This window comes from Lolium rigidum, chromosome 4 (genome assembly GCF_022539505.1).
Source record: "Lolium rigidum isolate FL_2022 chromosome 4, APGP_CSIRO_Lrig_0.1, whole genome shotgun sequence".
Taxonomy (NCBI): Eukaryota; Viridiplantae; Streptophyta; class Magnoliopsida; order Poales; family Poaceae; genus Lolium; species Lolium rigidum.
The window spans coordinates 128,153,084-128,170,105 of record NC_061511.1 but is presented as its reverse complement, the minus strand read 5'-3'; positions in this window follow the sequence as shown (position 1 = coordinate 128,170,105).

Sequence of the window (17,022 nt, the reverse complement as noted above, 5' to 3'; positions counted from 1 at the left end):
TAAAGCTGTTGCTCTCAACGGGATACGCGTGACGTCGAAACCCCCCGGCGGGCGGAGACGGTCAACACGGTAGAGCCGGGAACAACTAGGGCTGCGGCTGGCCCCGATCCCTCGGAGCGACGGCCCGCAAAGCCTCCCGGTCGCACGCGCCGATGTTTATCACAAGGGCGTGCCACCGACCTATACCCGGTCGGGAAGGTGTGGATGATGCCTCGCTTAGTTTCTGCAGGGCACACACGTAAACATTAAATACGAGCCTCGATCGGCTCTCGAGGTTATCCTGTGAATCGGCTCAAAGAGCCGATCCACCCATGATTCGGACGAGGTGTCCGAATATATGGTGGTCCTGCTTGATCAAGGTAAAGCTAATGAGATCTACGACGATTTAGGGTTTTCACCGCATAATCGGATCATCCTACTCAGGATTGGGCCTCGCGCTCGCGCACGGTGACCATAAGCCGATCCTAGACAGGGCCTAAAAACCAACACGAGGTTGATCCCCGGAACATCCGTTCTAGGACTAGCAAACGCCACCCTACACGCCGCTGGATCCTCCGACCCCTTGTAAGGCCTAACTATTGCGGATGTTAAACTAATCCTTGATTAACAAGGAGCAACCGTAACGGATCAGATCTACCAAACTATGATCAAGCGGGGTGCCGCCCCTACACCTAAGATAGGTGTAAGGGCGGCTAGACATGCAAGGGTTGCACTACGAAAGCATGTAATATGAAGAACAATGCTAACCCTAACATGTCTAAGATAACTACGTTGCTCGCCATCAAAAAGGCTTCGATACGAGCAACGCATGAACAACGTAGGCAGGCTTGTGCTTGCCTAGATCGCAAGATGCGATCTAGGCAGCATGATGCTTACCGGTAGAAACCCTCGAGACGAAGGAGTTGGCGATGCGCCGAGATTTGTTTGTGGTTGAACGTTGGTTGTTGTTTATTCCATAAACACTAGGTACATATTTATAGTCCAGCGGACTTTCTAACGTGGGCGTGCACCAAATCGTGCACGAGTAAGATTCTAACTTCTAAACTAAGATGCGATCTAATATGTTATAGATACACGGGCAATTAAGCCCAACTTGGTATAAAAGGCCGATTCCCGTATTTCTTCCATGTATATTCTTCAAGTCCATCTTGATCGCGGCCCACCTCTGACTCGGTCAAATTCTGGTGATAACACATGCCCCCCTGGTTTTGGAAATGACATTTCCAAAATCATTACGCTTTCTTTCGTCGGGTCATGTCATAGCAGAGCAGAACTGCCGCAGAATCTTCCATCATTACGCCTCGCCTCCCGGGCTTCTCTGTATGAACTGTCAATTTCGGCCTCACGTCCTCGAGAACCGTCATGGCATTAAATCTCCACTACACTCTCTTTATTTATACGTGCCAAACGGTTCACCACTCCATCGCCTTGCTCGCTCTCGTTCACCAAACCAAAAAACCCTTCTCTCCTGCAGCCATGTCTTCCTCTTCCTCCTCCGCTTCAGGCACCTCTCTCCAACCGTTGCCGAAGAACAAAGAAGAGGACGATCTCCGCTCCGGGGCGCACCCCATCTCCTCTGACAAGGAGAAGAAGGGAGGAGAAGCGGAGAAGACCAAGGCCTCCCCCTCCGCCAGGCTCCCGCCGAAGAAGCGCTCACGCATGTGGGCGGATAGCGAGGACGACGATGATGACGAGGAAGAAGAAGATGAGGAGGAGGAAGATGATTCCTCCGCCTCCATTGGGTATCCTCCAACGAAGCGCTTCCGCGGCTGGGCGGATAGCGAGGACGATGATGATGACGAGGAGGAGGAGGAGGCTCCGGCCGACGGCCGGGGCAGCGACGGCGAGGAGCTTCTGGGAGCAGCGCCGACGACCTCGACGATGAGGACAGCGACGACTAGTAGAGTAGGACTAGCGATAGCGAGTGCACTAGGCACTAGATCCCTCTTTTGAGAGCCATCGGCTCTTCTTGTAAAGCTGCTCCTTTGAATTAATGAGAATTGTTCTTCCAATTTCTCCTTTCATTAATCCAATTTCCATCCTCCCGCTTGCCACACCAAGACCGATAGTGACGAATCGGGCTATTATTGTTTTCTCGACCGTGGCGTTTTGCAGTCCCGCAGCCGATGACTATTCATCGGCTAATTTGAGGAACCAATCTCTTCTTTTCTTGCAGCACCAGCACGGTCCAAACCTCGTACCGGACGACGGCTTTTCCTTCCCAGTTCCTCCCTGAGACGATCATGATGCAATAACAGCCGAGGTAACTCCAATCGGCTCTTAAAGACAGGGCACCTACAGGCCTGTTGCCCCCCGAGTCTCAGCCAGGGCAAAGCAGAGACGAGGATACGCAAATTAGCTGTATGGACCTGGGCTTGATCATGTCTGAGGGAGCTTCTTATGCAGAGCCAGCCGATTTGAACATAAATCGGCTTCTCAAAGCAGAGAGCCTTCAAGGTGAGCTGCCCCCCGAGCTTTCTTCAGTTCTTGCCGGCCAGATCGGCCCCTTTCCTTTGGTGGATCTGATGTGCTCCATCCTTGACCTGATCTGCACGTCCAGGATGTTCTTGGTCTTGTCCTTGAAGAGAGGATCCGAGCTCTTAAACTACTCCATTGAGGAGTTCTTCCGTTAAAATCCCCCTTCGTGCTCCATTGACCCTCTGATCATAACAGTCATTCCTCTTGAGTCGATGGCCATGCATCAGCTTTTATATCCTTAAGTCGATGTCTGCTGCATCGGCTGTGCTCGAAAATTTTCGAATTTTTTTGTTTTTTTTTTTACGGCCGACTAGCGCATCGGCCCCCATATTCCGATACCCATCACCAAAAGATGAGACGCTTCCGTTGCATATCCTCGTATTCTATCCACCTGGGTGCCCCCCCGAGCCGATTCTGTCAAGAGAGTTGATGATATCGGCTCTATTGGATAACATGTCGAACCCAGGCAGAATGGATGGTGAGGATAATTTTGGCCGATTGCTGGAATCGGCCTCCATGTTGCTTGTTCGATGAAAGGTTTTGTAATGTCCCTTCATAAATTTTTGGGGCCGATCACAAGGATCAGCCTCGCCATGTTTGCTTCTTGACGTGCTCTTGCTACTCGTTCAGGCCGGTAGATAAAACCAACCCAATCTCTGACTTCATCATGTTGGTGCGCTTGCTGTCGTCCACCTTGGATGTATCGTGTAACCGTGGAGCACTGAGCTTCGTCGGAAGAACGAGCACCATGTTTGTGCCAGCCGATGTTTCATCATCAGCTTTCCTTTGCTTGGGACGCCACTCCATTTTCCGTGGATGACCCTCTTCATCCAGGGTTCGCTGAACCTTTGCAGCCAGATCAGGCCTTGCCTTCCTCAATGTATGCAAGTATAACCTCTCGGCTTCTTCCAGGCCGCGCAATCGTTGAACCCTGCGTTTTTGGGAACGGCTGAGTCCATCAGGGCACCACCTTGGCCGGTGATACCTGTCTTCTTCTTCTCCCTCGTCTTCTGAATCTTCGAGATCCTTCAAGTGAGGGGACTCAGCTCGTTTGCTCTGTGGCGGGAGAGGTCCTAAGCGCTCGAACACGGACACGTCGGCTGCCTCCTTCTTCTTCCGGTTGCATTCTGGGCAATTGCCGATGGTTGGCAATCGGCTCATTCCTGAATCCCGGCAGGTGCTCGAAGAAGGGACAATCCCGAGTGCTCGTCCTCGTCGTCTTGCTCCCTTGCCTTTCCCTTGGCACAACGCTCGTGCTCCCCTCATCGCGATTATGCCGACGATGTCTTCGGCTTCTCTAGCCAGACGATCTCTTTCATCATCGTCGCTGGACCGTCGGCGTTGGTCGTACTGACTCACATACTTGTTGAGGAGGTGGTCAGAGAGAGGTCGCTGATATCTTATGTTCTTCACTTCTCCCTCTGTTACGTAGCACTTGCCGTCTTGACGGAGCCGATCGCGTGGAGCGGCTTCCTCTGTTTCTTTGCTATGAGAGCAGCTGCCCTCATCTCCATCCTTGCCAGCGTGGTGTCCGAGATCTACCATGTTGATATTGCACAGAAAACCCGGCTGGCACCCTCCATGGCAAGCATACTCCACCATGTTCACGGCGGGAAAGGGGTGTGTGTCGACCTTCATAGCGTATTGGTTGAAAATTAACCGTCCGTTTTCTATCGCCATTTGGATCTGCTGCCGCCACACCCTGCAGTCGTTGGTGGTGTGGGAGAACGTGTTATGCCATTTGCAGTATGGCCTTCCGTTCAGCTCTTGCACCGTGGGGAACTTGTGGCCTTCGGGTACCTTTATATGCTTCTCCGCGAGTAAGAGGTCAAAAATCTGCTCCGTCTTAGTCACGTCGAAGTCGAACCCTTTTGGAGGGCCTTGTGGCTTCACCCATTTGCGAGGTCACGGGGCCCGTCGCTCGAGTCCATTCAGCCACTGCTACCTCCCGATCTCCCATGGTACCTTCATCTTCGTTCGCCTCAACCACGGTCACCACCCGCTTGAATTTGTCCTGGTAAACATCCGGGTGGCGCTGTTCATATGCTTGTCGCCTCTCGCACCATGTGCGCTAACGAAGGGTAGTCTGCTTGGGAGGCCACGTCCTTGATTGATGATGAGAGACCCACCACCGCCAACTCGACTGCTTCTTTTTCACTTATACGAGCCGAAAAGCATCGGTTCCTAATGGTCCTGAAGCGCCGGACGTATTCGCCACTTGTCTCCCCGCGCTTCTGTCGTACTTGCGCTAGATCGGCAAAACCAACATCGGAAGCCTCTGAGTGATACTGCTCATGGAACTGCTCTTCCAGCTGCTTCCAAGTTTGGATGGAGTTCGGTGGTAGCGATGTGTACCACCCGAAAGCCGATCCTGTGAGGGACTGTGAGAAGAACCTCACGCGCAACTCATCTGACGCTGAGATCGTGCCCAGCTGTGCCAAATATCAACTTTGTGAAGTCCGGGAGCCGATATTTGGGTGGCAGCGGGATCAGTTCGTAGCTGTTGGGGTACGGCTTGGTGTAGCCGAACGCCTTCCTTTTCGGCATCATACCGAACTGATCTTTCAGAATTGTACAAATCTGATCCGCCGTGATGGCTGAAGGTGTCGAACCACGAGGATTCGCCGGGGTGGCATACTTAACCAGCCATGCTTGCTTTTCCGGTTCCGAGCCAACTGCGGGAGCTGGGCTTTGGAGGTTTGTCGGGGTGGCGTACTTAGCCAACCACGATTGCTTCTCGGGATCGGCTCCCGACGTCCCTCCTCGCCGTTCCGGAGGCCCCCGATATTGCAGCCTGGTTCGAGAGTGCCCGGGCGTTGCGATCCGGTACGTATGCGCACGAGTATCCGGGTGGGATCTCCTTGGGTGCCTCAGGTAGGAATTGGTAGTCACTAGGATCACCACCAATCTTGTAGACGACGTATGCCGATGAGTTCGGCAGTTCCGGTGCTGCCCATGCGAACGGCTGGGGCTGGAGCGGCATCTCTCCTTTGAAAGTCCCCGAGCCGGTCCCGACGGGGAGTACCGGTGACTCATGATTTCCTTGACGACGCGCAGAGCGACACGCTCCAAGGTGTTCACCGAGGCTCTCGGAGTGGCGGTGCAGCGAATGAGCCACCATGTAGTTGATCTCTCGCCGCGGCGACCTGGTGCGTTCTTCGACGGGGCGGACAGGTCCACTCCATCGAGCGCGCCTTCGGTGTGAAACCCTTCCACCCGACGCCATGGGAGCGGGTTCGGTGGAAGGAGCCGATGAGTTCGGCTTCGAGGGTTGCCTTGATCTCGTCATGCTTCTTCTTGAGCTCATCGAGCGGATCCTCGTACGTGACCGGAGTGTCTTCCGCCATCTCGGATGTAGATGGCGATGTCGTGGATGTCGTCGACGGTCCCACCGGGCGTGCCGAATGTGTTGACGTCGAAACCCCCGCGGCGGGCGAGACGGTCAACACGGTAGAGCCGGGAACAACTAGGGCTGCGGCTGGCCCCGGTCCCTCGGAGCGACGGCCCGCAAATCCTCCCGGTCGCACGCGCCGATGTTTATCACAAGGGCGTGCCACCCGACCTATACCTGGTCGGGAAGGTGTGGATGATGCCTCGCTTAGTTTCTGCAGGGCACACACGTAAACATTAAATACGAGCCTCGATCGGCTCTCGGGTTATCCCGTGAATCGGCTCAAAGAGCCGATCCACCCATGATTCGGACGAGGTGTCCGAATATATGGTGGTCCTGCTTGATCAAGGTAAAGCTAATGAGATCTACGACGATTTAGGGTTTTCACCGCATAATCAGATCATCCTACTCAGGATTGGGCCTCGCGCTCGCGCACGGTGACCATAAGCCGATCCTAGACGGGGCCTAAAAACCAACACGAGGTTGATCCCCGGAACATCCGTTCTAGGACTAGCAAACGCCACCCTACACGCCGCTGGATCCTCCGACCCCTTGTAAGGCCTAACTATTGCGGATGTTAAACTAATCCTTGATGAACAAGGAGCAACCGTAACGGATCAGATCTACCAAACTATGATCAAGCGGGGTGCCGCCCCTACACCTAAGATAGGTGTAAGGGCGGCTAGACATGCAAGGGTTGCACTACGAAAGCATGTAATATGAAGAACAATGCTAACCCTAACATGTCTAAGATAACTACGTTGCTCGCCATCAAAAAGGCTTCGGTACGAGCAACGCATGAACAACGTAGGCGAGGCTTGTCTTGCCTAGATCGCAAGATGCGATCTAGGCAGCATGATGCTTACCGGTAGAAACCCTCGAGACGAAGGAGTTGGCGATGCGCCGAGATTTGTTTGTGGTTGAACGTTGGTTGTTGTTTATTCCATAAACCCTAGGTACATATTTATAGTCCAGCGGACTTTCTAACGTGGGCGTGCACCAAATCGTGCACGAGTAAGATTCTAACTTCTAAACTAAGATGCGATCTAATATGTTACAGATACATGGGCAATTAAGCCCAACTTGGTATAAAAGGCCGATTCCCGTATTTCTTCCATGTATATTCTTCAAGTCCATCTTGATCGCGGCCCACCTCTGACTCGGTCAAATTCTGGTGATAACAGATACTAAACATCTTAAATTTCAATGTGGCTTTAGTGAGGAATTTTTAATTAAGAACTATAATCGGAATAGCTATATTCATTTTGGGTTCGAAGAAGTAGAACAATTTGTTTTGTTTATGGGAGCCTCTGAGATCGAATCCTTCATTGCTAAAAATTATGAAACTTGTGTTGTTTGTAAGGACCTTAAAGATTATGTCTCTTCTATTCTTAATTTTTGCATAGAAAGCTACAGTGATAATCCTTATATCATTGATTATAAAGAGAGACTCATTAATACACAAGAATGCACTCACAATTTGCGGGAACCGATGGAAGAAGAAATTGATGAACCTGAAAGCTCATTGGATGAAAAAGAGGAGGAAATTGATGAACACGAAAGCTCATTGGATGAAAAAGAAGAGGAGAGTGATGAACAAAAGGAGGAAGAATGGATTAGCTACCCATGCCAACCTTCTAATGAGAGTAACTCTTTATCTCTTACACTATTTGATTGTCCTCCATGCTTACCAAAGGAGGTTGAATGTTATGTTCTGTGGATTCTCTTGAAATATTCCCTATGAGTAAAACTTGTGAGAATAATTATGCTACTACGTTATCTATGATAATCCATGCTACTTTGATAAATCTTATGATAATGCTTTGTTTGTGCCTGATGTCGATATGCATGGTACTAAAGAGTTTTGCTTGGCAAATGTTTATGATAAATCTCTAGATGATGGTCCTATGTTACTTGATACTATTAATTGTACTACTAATGAAAATGGGATTGGAGAGTTCTTGACTTTATCTATGAGTCCCATATCTTTTGAGATTGATCAATCATCTTGTTACATTATTGATAAAAGTGGGTTTGAAAGTTTTAATCCTATTATTTCTGAGCTTGATAAAAATTATGTGTTTGTGAATCATGAAAAGAATGCTGTATGTGATAGTTATAATGTTGAGTTTATTCATGAAGCTACTGAAAATTATTATGAGAGAGGAAAATATGGTTGTAGAGATTTGCATGGTACTAAAACACCTCTCTATGTGCTGAAATTTTTGAAGTTACTCTTGTTTTATCTTCTTATGCTTGTCACTTTGTTCTTCATGAATTTATTTGTGTACAAAATTCCTATACATAGGAAGTGGGTTAGACTTAAATGTGTTTTGAACTTGCTTTTTGATGCTCTCTTTTGCTTCAACTCTTATTTCTTGCGAGTGCATCATTAAAACTGCTGAGCCCATCTTAATGGCTATAAAGAAAGCACTTCTTGGGAGATAACCCATGTGTTTATGTTGCTACTGTTTTGTTGTGTTTTGGAAGTTGTTACTACTGTAGCAACCTCTCCTTATCTTTATTTTATTGCAATGTTGTGCCAAGTGAAGTATCTAATAGAATGTTGATGCTAGATTTGGATTTCTGCGCAGAAACAGATTTCTTGCTGTCACGAATCTGGGTATGATTCTCTATAGGTAACTCAGAAAAATCTGCCAATTTACGTGAATGATCCTCAGATATGTACGCAACTTTCATTAGTTTTGAGTTTTCTGATTTGAGCAACGGAAGTACCTCTTAAAAATTCGTGTTTCCTGGCTGTTCTGTTTTGACAGATTCTGTCTCTGTTTTTTGCATTGTCTCTTGTGGACTTCAAGTGAGGCTTTCTAGACGTGGAGAGCTGTAGCTAATGTTTTATTGAGTTCTTGCAATGTGTCACTACAGGGCCAAGGTGGATTAAAGTTTTTGAGTACTAACCCCTCTAATGAAGTTTATGAGAAGTTTGGTGTGAAGGAAGTTTTCAAGGGTCAAGAGAGGAGGATGATATATGATCAAGAAGAGTGAAAAGTCTAAGCTTGGGGATGCCCCCGTGGTTCATCCCTGCATATTTCAAGAAGACTCAAGCGTCTAAGCTTGGGGATGCCCAAGGCATCCCCTTCTTCATCAACTTATCAGGTTCTTCTATTGAAACTATATTTTTATTCGGTCACATCTTATGTTCTTTACTTGGAGCGTCTGTGTGTTTTTATTTTTGTTTATGTTTGAATAAATTCGGATCCTAGCAATCCTTGTTTGGGAGAGAGACACGCTCCGCTTTTTCATATGAAAACTTGTGTTCTTCGCTCTTACTTTTAATGTTCAATGACAAAAGTTGGAAGCTATTGCATTCATTGATATTTGGTTGGAAACAAGAAAATGCTTCATATTGTCTTGGATAATTTGATAATTGGCAATTGTTTTGAGCTCTCAAGTAGATCATGTTTATTGCATCATGTAGTTTAAACTTATTAGTGGAGAACTACCGTAGAGCTTGTTGAAATTGGTTTGCATGATTGGTCTCTCTAAGGTCTAGATATTTTCTGGTAGAAGTGTTTGAGCAACAAGGAAGACAATGTAGAGTTTTATAATGCTTGCAATATGTTCTTATGTAAGTTTCTGTTGTACCGGTTCATACTTGTGTTTTCTTCAAACAACCTTGCTAGCCAAAGCCTTGTATCGAGAGGAAATGCTTCTCGTGCATCCAAAACCTTGAGCCAAAACCTATGCCATGTGTGTCCACCATACCTACCTACTATGTGGTATTTTCTGCCATTCCAAGTAAATACTTCATGTGCTACCTTTAAACAGATTCAAAACTTTATTACTCCTTATTTGTGTCAATGTTTTATAGCTCATGAGGAAGTATGTGGTGTTTTATCTTTCAATCTTGTTGGGCAGCTTTCACCAATGGACTAGTGGCTTCATCCGCTTATCCAATAATTTTGCAAAAAGAGCTGGCAGCGGGGTTCTCAGCCCCAATTAACTAACTTCATTAATAATTCTCTTCACATGTTTTGCTCTGATTCATCAGTAAGCAACTTAATTTTGCAAATAGACACTCCTTCATGGTATGTGAATGTTGGAAGGCACCCGAGGATTCGGTTAGCCATGGCTTGTGTAAGCAAAAGGTTGGGAGGAGTGTCAACCATAAATAATGAAACTAAAGTACATGTGTAAACAAAAGAGAAGAGGGATGATCTACCTTGCCTGGTAGAGATAACGTCCTTCATGGGAGCCGCTCTTTGAAAGTCCGTTTGGCAAGGGGGTTAGAGTGCCCACTACCATTCGTTGACAACAACAAACACCTCTCAAAACTTTACTTTTATGCTCTCTATATGATTTCAAAACTTAAAAAGCTCTAGCACATGATTTAATCCCTGCTTCCTCTCGCGAAGGGCCTTTCTTTTATTTTATGTTGAGTCAGTTTACCTACTTCCTTCCATCTTAGAAGCAAACACTTGTGTCAACTGTGCATTGATTCTTACATATTTGCCTATTTGCATTCATCATATTACTTTGTGCTGACCATTATCCATGAGATATACATGTTGAAAGTTGAAAGCAATTGCTGAAACTTAAATCTTCCTCTGTGTTGCTTCAATGCCTTTACTTTGAATTTATTGCTTTATGAGTTAACTCTTGTGTAAGACTTTTGATGCTTGTCTTGAAAGTACTATTCACGAAAAGTTTTGCTATATGTTATCTATTTGTTAGCAACTATAGATCATTGCCTTGAGTCACTGCATTCATCTCATATGCTTTATAATAGTATGATCAAGGTTATGTAAGTAGCATGTCACTACAGAAATTACTCTTTTTTATCATTTACCTACTCGAGGGCGAGCAGGAACTAAGCTTGGGGATGCTTGATACGTCTCCAACGTACCTATAATTTCTGATGTTCCATGCTTGTTTTATGACAATACTTACATGTTTTGCTTGCACTTTATAATGTTTTTATGCATTTTCCGGAACTAACCTATTAACGAGATGCCGAAGGGCTAGTTGCTGTTTTCTGTTGTTTTTGGTTCCAGAAAGGCTGTTCGGGCAATATTCTCGGAATTCGACGAAACGAAGACCAAACATCATAATTCACCGAGACGGAACAGGACACCGAAGGAGACCCAGAGGGTAGGCCCAGGGGCCCCACACCATAGGGCCGCGCGGGCAGGCCCCTGGCCGCGCCGGCCTATGGGGAGGGCGCCCTGGTGCCCCTCCTACGCCGCCTCTTCGCCTATTTAAGCCCTGGAGACCTAAAAACGCGAGACCAATTGACGAAACTCCAGAAAGACTCCAGGGGCGCCGCCACCATCGCGAAACTCCGTTTCGGGGGACAGAAGTCTCGTTCCGGCACCCTGCCGGGACAGGGAAGTGCCCGGAAGCCATCTCCATCAACGCCATCGCCTCCATCATGCTCCGTGAGTAGTTCCCCCATGGACTACGGGTTCTAGCTGTAGCTAGTTGGTATTCTCTCCCCCATGTACTTCAATACAACGATCTCATGAGCTGCCTTACATGATTGAGATTCATCTGATGTAATCGGTGTTGTGTTTGTTGGGATCCGATGGATTGTTACATTATGATTAGTCTATCTATAAAGTTTGTGAAGTTATTGTTGCTGCAATCTTGTTGTGTTTAATGCTTGTCACTAGGGCCCGAGTGGCATGATCTTAGATTTAAGCTCTATACTTATTGCTTAGATTGTATCTACAAGTTGTTTGCACATGTCTATGTCCGGAACCAAAGGCCTCAAAGTGACGGAAATTGGGACAAGCTGGAGGGGAAGGCTTAGATATGAGGATCACATGTTTTCACGAAGTGTTAATGCTTTGCTCCGGTGCTCTATTAAAAGGAGTACCTTAATTTCCGATAGATTCCCTAGAGGCCCGGCTGCCACCGGCTGGTAGGACAAAAGATGTTGTACAAGTTTCTCATTGCGAGCACGTATGACTATATATGGAAAACATGCCTACATGATTAATGATCTTGATGTTCTGTCTTAATGCTATTTCAATCCTATCAATTGCCCAACTCTAATTTGTTCACCCAACACTTGTTATTGGAGAGTTACCACTAGTGTAGATAGCTGGGAACCCCGGTCCATCTTTCATCATCATATACTCGTTCTATATGTCATTGGAAGTAGTATCAACTATTTTCTGGTGCCATTGCTCTCATATTACTGCTACTCGCTGCCGTATTCTTGTTACTATTGCTCTCATATTACTTGGTGCTTTCACATCACCCCTGTTACTAGTGCTTTTCCAGGTGCGAGCTGAATTGACAACTCAGTTGTTAAGGCTTATAAGTATTCTTTACCTCCCCTTGTGTCGAATCAATAAATTTGGGTTTTACTTCCCTCGAAGACTGTTGCGATCCCCTATACTTGTGGGTTATCAACGAGCCCCGATCGGCTCTTAGGTTACTCTGTGAATCGGCTCAAAGAGCCGATGGACCCATGATTCACGTTGGATTTACGGTAACATGGGGATCCTGCTTAATCAAAACCAAGATAAATCAATCTACGATAGTCTAGGGTTTTCACCGCATAACCGGAACATCCTACGCGTAGTTGAGCCTAGCAGATACGTAAGATAATAGAAAACTAGTCCTAAAGAGGCCTAAAAACCAACATAATGTCGATTCCCGGAACAATCCCTCTAGGACTAGCAGACTATAGCTTAGCACTACCGGATCGTTCAACCCGTTTGTAAGGCCTAACCATGCGGATATCAAACTAATCCTTGAAGAACAAGGAACGACTATAACAGATTAGATCTACTAAATAAAGACTAAGCAAGATGCTGCCCTTACACCCAAGATAGGTGCAAAGGCAGCTAGATATTGAGGGGCAGCGTAGCTAAGCAAGCAGATCATGAAAGTATCGACGTCAACCCCAAAACATCTATATGATAAGGGTGTTGCTCGCCATCAACAAGGCTTCAGCATGAGCAACACCAAGCAACGAATAAACAGATACTGCCTAGATCGCAAGATACGATCTAGGCAGCATGACGCTTACCCGGAAGAAACCCTCGGAACAAGGGGTGGCGATGCGCCTAGATTGGTTTGTTGTGAACGTGATCGTCCTCCTTTCTCAATAACCCTAGGTACATATTTATAGTCCGTAGACTTTCTATCTTGGGAATAAACCCAGCTGTGTACGACTAAACTCTATCTCTTAATTCTAAATCTACCATAATATACAAATACACGGGCAGTCTAGCCCAAATTCTCGTACGAGGCCGATTCAGAAACATTTCACGTGCATATTCTCTAAGCCCATTTAATCACGGCCCATCTCCGGACTTGGTTAAAATCTGGTGATAACACAAACATAGTCGCATAATTTATTGGTAGGGAAATGTTGAAAGTGAAAATAACTGTTCTCTAAACAATTTAAACAATGGGACACTCAAGCAAAAGATTAATAGACTCCTCGAAGTCATGGAAAGTTCATTTCTGACAACCAATCCAGCTAAGTCTTGACAATTATCTTTTGTTAATATAATTTTTTTAAATGTAGAAACAACATAAATATCTTAATATTTAGTGATGCCTTCAGCTTTCACATGTATTTTTTTGTTGCCTTGTCGGCGCGCCTAGGTTTCGAAAAATTCATGGGTCCACCTCTGGGTGCGAGCACTTTGATCCACCGTTTTTTCCGAACATGTGCAACCTTTATTTATTAATAAACACGGTGTCAATATAAATTATTTCCTGAATGTAATCCAGGAGCATCCCCACTCGTCTCCCCGAGGCCCCCGAGCGTCGTTTTTCCCATCCGGACGGTGAAATTCGGCCCAGTCGCTCCCCCGATTCCTCGTTTCCCCCCCCCCAGATTTGGACCTTCATCCATCCGGCGAGCCCACGCCATCCCCGGTCCCCCGAGGCGCGCTCGGGGACTCCGGACGAAGCGAAAGCGCGCGAAACGCCGAGAATTCTCTCCCGCGCTTTCGCTTCGGCTTCGCCGCAGAGATGGACCCGGCCAGTCAGCGGCACACACATCGTCTTCCGCGCGCAGTAAAGGCTGCCGCCGGTCAGCTCGCCGCGGACGCGTAGCATCCATGCGGCATTTAATCGCCGAGTCCAGCCCCGCCTACATAACTCGCCGCGACGCGTAGCACCGACGAAACCTCAACCAGAGAGGAACCCTATCCGCCACTGTTCCCTCGCCGAGATCCATGGCGTTCCACGAGCAGGACGGCGCGGCCAACAACGGCTTTCCCCGCCGGTCGCTCCACGCGTGGGAGGGACACCTCCTCCACCAGGCGGGGTACCCCTGCCCGCTGGACACGAGGCCTCCCGGCGCGGGTGGCGGCTAAGTGCGGGCGGCGTGCCAATCCCGCCGCTGCCCCAGGGACACGCCCTCAACGTCGCCATCGAGGAGGCCTGACTGACCTTGTCGGACAAGGAGCGCGCCGAGCCACGCTACCACCCCGACAACTACACGGCGTGGAACTCGTACTTCCTGCGGCGGTGGGAGCAGGAGCTCGCCTCCTACGATGGCCCGCCGCCTCCGCCTCCGCGCAACAGCACCGCCGGACGCAAGCGTTGGTGGAGCGTGCCGGGCCGGACGCTCGACGCCGTCATCGAGCACATCGAGGGCGGCAACGCGCCCGTTCTCACGATGCCGCCGCCGTCGAGGGCATCGGCCAGCCGCCGCCGGGGCAGCTGGCAGCCACGGCGCATGGCTGCAGCTCCTCGTCGTCCGGTTCGGCGTTGAGGTCGACGCCGATCTCCAGGTCAGCGCCAACATTGGCGCCGGTGAAATGGGAGCCTCTTTCCCCGTCGCGCAACCGTGATCGCAGCGGCGGCGGGATCGTCATCCGCGAGTCGTCGACGCCAAGCGGCCACCTCCGCCTGGTTCGCCCCAAGCGCGAACCAGGCACCTCCGACGAGCGGAAGCGCAAGCCGGTGAAGGCGGAGGAGGTCCACGACGCCGAGGAAGCCGCAATCCTCGAGGCCGTCATGGCAAGGTCCCTCCAGGACCTCGTCCCCGCCGACAACGCCATGACCTAATGGCATGTAAGACACACGTCCGTTGGGAACCCCAAGAGGAAGGTGTGATGTGTACAGCGACAAGTTTTCCCTCAGTAAGAAACCAAGGTTATCGAACCAGTAGGAGTTAAGGAACACGTGAAGGTTGTTGGTGACGGAGTGTAGTGCGGCGCAACACCAGGGATTCCGGCGCCAACGTGGAACCTGCATAACACAATCAAAGTACTTTTCCCCAACGTAACAGTGAGGTTGTCAATCTCACCGGCTTGCTGTAAACAAAGGATTAGATGTATAGTGTGGATGATGATGTTTGTTTGCGAAGAACGAGTAAAGAAACGAGAGTTTGCGATAGATTGTATTTCAGATGTAAAGAATGGACCGGGGTCCACAGTTCACTAGTGGTGTCTCTCCGATAAGAAATAGCATGTTGGGTGAACAAATTACAGTTGCGCAATTGACAAATAAAGAAGGCATAACAATGCACATACATATATCACGATGAGTACTATGAGATTTAATCAGGGCATTACGACAAAGTACATAGACCGCTATCCAGACATGCATCTATGCCTAAAAAGTCCACCTTCGGGTTATCATCCGAACCCCTTCCGGTATTAAGTTGCAAACAACGAGACAATTGCATTAAGTATGGTGCGTAATGTAATCAACACAAATATCCTTAGACAAAGCATTGATGTTTTATCCCTAGTGGCAACAACACATCCACAACCTTAGAACTTTCTGTCAGTGTCCCAGATTCAGTGGAGGCATGAACCCACTATCGAGCATAAATACTCCCTCTTGGAGTCACAAGTATCAACTTGGCCAGAGCCTCTACTAGCAACGGAGAGCATGCAAGAACATAAACAACATATATGATAGATTGATAATCAACTTGACATAGTATTCAATATTCATCGGATCCCAACAAACACAACATGTAGTATTACAAATAGATGATCTTGATCATGATAGGCAGCTCACAAGATCTAACATGATAGCACAACGAGGAGAAGACAACCATCTAGCTACTGCTATGGACCCATAGTCCAGGGGTGAACTACTCACACATCGATCTGGAGGCGATCATGGTGATGAAGAGACCTCCGGGAGATGATTCCCCTCTCCGGCAGGGTGCCGGAGGCGATCTCCTGACTCCCCCGAGATGGGATTGGCGGCGGCGGCGTCTTTGGAAGATTTTCCGTATCGTGGCTCTCGGTACTGGGGTATTCGCGACGAAGGCTTAAAGTAGGCGGAAGGGTAGGTTTAAGGGCGGCACGAGGGCCCCACACAACAGGGCAGCGTGAGCCCAGCCTTGGCCACGCGGCCCTGGCGTGGCGGCGCCTCGTCGCCCCACTTCGTAATCCTTTCGGTCTTCTGGAAGCTTCGTGGAAAAATAAGACCCTGGGCGTTGATTTCGTTCAATTCCGAGAATATTTCTTTTGTAGGATTTCTGAAACCAAAAACAACAACTGACTCTTCGGCATCTCGTCAATAGGTTAGTGCCGGAAAATGCATAATAATGACATATAATGTGTATAACACATGTGAGTATCATCATAAAAGTAGCATGTAACATAATAAATTATAGATACATTTGAGACGTATCAAGCATCCCCAAGCTTAGTTCCTACTCGCCCTCGAGTAGGTAAACGATAACAAGGATAATTTCTGAAGTGACATGCTATCATAATTTTGATCAATACTATTATAAAGCATATGAGATGAATGCAGCGATTCGAAGCAATGGTGAAGACAATGAGTAAACAACTGAATCATATAGCAAAGACTTTTCATGAATAATACTTTCAAGACAAGCATCAATAAGACTTGCATAAGAGTTACTCATATAGCAATAAATTCTTAGTAGAAAGTTTTGAAATAACACAAAGGAAGATATAAGTTTCAGCGGTTGCTTTCAACTTCAACATATATATCTCATGGATAATTGTCAACACAAAGTAATATAACAAGTGCAATAGGTAAACATGTAAGAATCAATGCACACAGTTGAGACGAGTGTTTGCTTCTAGGATAGAAAGAATAGGCGAACTGACTCAACAATAGAGTAGAAGAATGGCCCTTCGCAGAGGGAAGCATGGATTACTATTTTTGTGCTAGAGCTTTTCATTTTGAAAACATAGAAACAATTTTGTCAACGGTAGTAATAA